This window comes from Bos grunniens, chromosome 3 (assembly GCF_055505025.1).
Source record: "Bos grunniens cultivar Pamir isolate PY7600 chromosome 3, Bosgru_T2T1.0, whole genome shotgun sequence".
Lineage (NCBI taxonomy): Eukaryota > Metazoa > Chordata > Mammalia > Artiodactyla > Bovidae > Bos > Bos grunniens.
In genome coordinates this window covers 59,667,783-59,672,631 of record NC_141167.1, presented here as the reverse complement: position 1 = coordinate 59,672,631, position 4,849 = coordinate 59,667,783, and the positions used below count along the sequence as shown (strand labels likewise).

The following is a 4,849-nucleotide window of genomic DNA, read 5'->3' as shown; positions in this document are numbered from 1 at the left end:
AGCAGTATATCCTGTTGCACTGGTAATGATGATATTATATTAATAGCTATGAGGTACCAAAGCTGAAGAGTGGAATATTAGGCATCTACTTCCTAGCCATAAAGCATGAGTAGTTAGGCAGTGCCAGTGGTTTTTTGTGAAATTGAAGAGATGATTAAAATTTCCTCAAGTCCTCGGAAAGTTTACTCTCAAATATATTTGCCACTTTGTGATGGGATGACTCTTGCAAATATTTCAATAACCAAAAGCTATCTCAGCTATGTTGTATAAGCAGGAGTTACAGTCAACTCAACTGTTATGAACAGTTACTGTAAAATAACTCTGGCTTTTCATTTTACTTGAACTTTCAACTAATTGCTGCCATGTCTATTTGTTAAAACAGATCGCTATAACAAAGGAACCTCACATTTATTAAGTATTTACTCTGTGCCAGATATGTTAGATAATTAGCAAGCCTGTGATTTTCCATTTGTCTATTTGCTCTCAGATCCTTTCTCTGCCTTTCTGCTGCTGTGTTCTGTTTCACATGGAATGACATTTACAAGGCTTTCTTTTCCCCTGGTTTCCATGTAGGTTTGGTCAATGGGGCTTCCCTGGTAGCTCAGATGGTAAAAAATTCTGTCTGTGATGCAGGAAACCTGGGTTCCATACCTGGGTTGGGAAGATCCCCTGGAGGAGGGCATGGCAACCCACTCCAGTATTCTTGCCAGGAGAATTCCATGGACTGAGGAGCCTGGTGGGCTACAGTCCATGGGGTTACAAAGAGTTGGACATGACTGAGTAAGTAACACTTTCACTTCCACTTGGTCAGTAGGAGTCATCACTAAAAGCCTGGTTTCCTTTTCTTGGCTTCTCTGTGTCTGAGCCTCTGGTGCTATTACAGTTTCATGAGACAGCCTCTCTCTCAGAGTCCTCCTTGGTTTCACCTTTTACTAAGTTATCCCTGACCCTAAGCTCCAGCAAAGCCACTTGGTCCTTTTATTCTCTCAAGAATAACAGTAGTTGTGGCTGCCTCCTAAGTCTAAATTCTAAATTGCATCACCATTTCTTTATTAGCCTCTCACCTATAGCAGCATCCGTGTATCCAATTTCCTGTTTCAATTTCTGTTTGAAATATTCCAGGTGGCTTCTGTTTTCCTGATTGGATGTCAGCTGATAAAATAAACTTGTACTATTTTGATTATCCCAATACAAAATTGTCAGGAGAGTCTCATAATCCCACAGAACAATAACACTGGTTTGTAAAGACTTTATAAAGTAAACAATGTGAGTGAGTGTGTGTATGCCTGTGTGTACATGTTCTTGCATATGTGTGTGGCTTGTAGTCAAAACCATAATCAAGGACTGAAATGGGAGCAGGTTTGATCCTAGTCTTCCACCAACATTTTTTATTTTGAAGTACTTTCACCATGCATTAGCAAATTGTTATTTCCTTTTTCTTTGTTACTATTGTTATTTTACCTCAACTGTACCAAGACCCACAAAGAGTAGTTAGAAAGAGGGCTTTCAATATGATATGGCCCAAGTGGAAACATTTCATCATACAATTGCCTGCCCCTCCACAAAGAAAAACAATTAAAGAGGATGTATTGAATTCAATTACCTTTGGTTTTCCTTTTTTGGCCTGTATTTGTTGAACTAAAAAAAAAAAAATTTAAATAAACCTAAAAACAGATTTTTGATAAATCTTATAGGATATATATTTATATAGGTATGTACACTTATATATTTATTTTGTGCATTTCTTTACACATATATGAAGCAAGTCTTTGTTTGTTTTAATTATGAGATAACTTTCCCAGAGATTTTTCTGTTGTTACATAAAATTAATTTTTAAAGAACCAAATTCAGAAATGAATAACACCTCAAAAGAGATCTGGCAGAAAAGGAAGTTATATGGTCAGGACAGGAGCAAACAGAGGGAAAAAGGTTTCTAGGCCCTCCCTCTGCTCCTGGGAGACGCAGATAAAGGAGGAGTAGTCTATGATCCAGTGGGATGGACACTGAGTCAGATTCTTTAGGTGATTAAATGACACAAAGTACAAAAAAGTAAGATATTGGCTGAGAATCAAGATAGAATATAAAAGACTGTGCATAGAAAAGGAGAGCCTGCTAGCAAAGATGCTGGACTTTTTTTTCCCCACTCTTCTCTTGAAAATGAGCCATAGAAAAATGGGAATAGAAGTACTTTTATCTAAAAAGAAAGAAATGAATTCATGTAATTTCTGGGTCATCACAATTGCTCAGTGACCAGTCCCAACTCCACCCTCAGAGAGGAGAAAAAAAAAAAAAAGGGCTAATGGTTTTGTATGTGTCTTTTTATCTGGTGGAGACTGAAATACCCTCAGCTGGGACTGGGAGAGACAAGGGGATACCCACCACCCCGCTCTGCCAGTGCAGCTTCAACTTGGGAGTGGTCTGGAAGCATGGAGGGGTTTGCTCTCCCCTTCAGTAGTCCTGTGCCGTAGGACTGCAAGATGTTATCACAAGTTCTGAAGGTACAGGAGAAAGTCAGCCAACCTCCTGGGGCCTGGTTTTCCTCACCTGTAATACAAATTAAGGAAGCCCTCGCTTACACTACAGATCTCAAAGACTCTTCCAGCTGTTCTAGCATATCGGAAACATCTTTTATAAATCCCAAAGGCCTAAGTTTAAAATAGTAATTCTGACCCCAAATTCCTTTCTGTCGGTGTCAAACTCAGCACTTTTATGAACAACTCCAGAAAATCTCCTCAGTAGGCTGAATGCCATGTGGCCAAGAGGTTAAATGGGAAACAGAGTGTGAATTACTTAGAGAGCTATTTTATAAACAAACACCAACTAGGATTGAACTCTGTACTGATTTGGAGGTGACTTAAGTCTAATTTCCTGCTCCTTCCCATTCTTTCCTTTCAGGACCAAAAGCATTAAGTGCTGCAAAGAGAGCCCCTGTGGAGCGCCCCCTCCTCTCCTTCTCAAGATCCTGACAGGAAGAGGCTGCCTTTTGTCACAGTTTGACTGACTGGTGTGAGTGACACTGAAATGCTCCATCCTGCTCAGCCTGAAACACAGTGGCACTAATCCTAAAGGACAAACAAAACAAAGTGTTTTTTTTTTTTTTTTAAAGTAAATGGCTTGGAGAGAAACTGGCCAAAGCCTCCTCCAAAGAAGGAATGAAGAGCATCTTCTTTCTGAATGGCAGCTAGGAAGGGGCCTATCAATCAATCTGGCGGTCTCCACACACCTGCATACTATTCCTACCAATGAGACTCTACAAACCTATTATGATGCAAAGTTGTGACTCAGAATCATGTGTCCATAAAGCTTTTCTGCTCCTCAGAAGCCCAGGTCAATTGAGGGCAAGCAAGTGCACAAACCGGCAGGCTTTAAGGAGAACCTTAAGGCTCAGCGAAAGAGCTTTCCTTTTCCTGCTTTTATGTAGCAGATTGCCTTCTGCAGCCTTGGCTGTGATCTCAGCTCCTCTCACTCTCCATCTTGGCTATCTGCCTGGTCTCCTGCTGTCCTCATCTGTAGGAGCTACACAGCTCAGCAAGAGACCGTTCTTAGTGTACCCATCACAGCACTGGAAGAAAAAGAATACTGAGATACTTGCCTGTGAAGCAAAAGAACCTCCCATTGGAATGAGGAATTCATTCTTTTAAGAACTGATTTACAAAAGGAAACCTCCCCAAACTAAAAGCCTAGATGAAAAAGCACCATGTCTTAAAAGGAACAGTTTTGTTTTTTTTTTAAACTAAAGTGAAACACATGTGAGAAGAATGAAAGAAATGCCCTCTCACCAGCTGCTGATTGGTTTTTCAGTTTGGTTCAGTGTTTAGAAATTCAGAGTAATTCTTTGCTAGATATTATATACTAATGTCTTCCAACTAAGATGAAAATATTTAACTATGCAGTACTCTGTGTGATTGCTATTACTTATTCTGGAATTACTGTTTTATTTGATAATTATATAACAGGATAAGATATATGAAGACAGAGGTCCTGATGTGTAAATAGGCAGATCCTTCTGGTAATTATACTGTTTATCAGAGACCTGCTGTTTTATTGATGTTTATTCTTTGTAATAGGGTCAATATTTCTTGTTCTGTGTTCAGAAATAAGAGCATCAAAATGCCACTCACCTGTGACACTATTTTGACACAGTTTATGTTTACTGCTAATTGAATTATGAAACTTGAACATTTTTGGAAAAACACATGCTCTACAATACATAATATGAGTCTTAAGTATTAAGGAGAAGATTAAAGCCTTGGTCACTTTCAATAAATGCCTTATCAATTATACCTTTAATTATTGTTATATATCAAAATATGCTATTTAAGTGAGTGTTAATGGAGGGGTGAGTGTTTTAATGAAAAGTAGATTCTTCAAGTTTATACAATGCTAACACTGTGATGATTGCTTCTTGAGCATATACATTAAATGTCTTGTATAAATACACAAAAATTGGAGTTCAAATCTTAATAGAATAGGTTTGTTTTCATCCTCTGGGAAATAAGGAAGGATAGATATTGCTGAGTTCATAGTAGGTGTTTAATAAATATCTGTTGATTGGTTAAGTATTGACAGAAGAAAGCAAGGAAATAATTTAAACTTTGTTATGTCGTAACTGTGACTTGAATAATAATCCTTGGATTGAGTACTATAGTCACCTATTGCACGGTTTAAAGTCCAGATAATATAAGGCAATTTTTACCTGTCTTTGGTAAGTTTCTCCTTGAAACTGATTTTCCTTAGCTTTAATTTTTTAGGGAAAAAAATAAAGTATAATTTACCTCTAGGGAGCAGAGAGACTTCCATTATCTCATGACAACAAGACGGTCAATAGTACTGTAAGTTCTTAGTGCAT

At 38.1% G+C, this 4,849-nt stretch overlaps 1 long non-coding RNA gene across 1 annotated transcript; it reads left to right on the top strand.

Annotated features, from left to right (window-relative positions):
- The first annotated feature begins 2,351 nt into the window (after nt 1-2,351).
- LOC147375675 (uncharacterized) lies at nt 2,352-4,283 on the top strand. The gene is made up of 2 exons (XR_015161413.1): nt 2,352-2,498; nt 2,896-4,283. It is a non-coding gene; the product is annotated as an uncharacterized LOC147375675 (long non-coding RNA).
- Nucleotides 4,284-4,849: the final 566 nt, after the last annotated feature.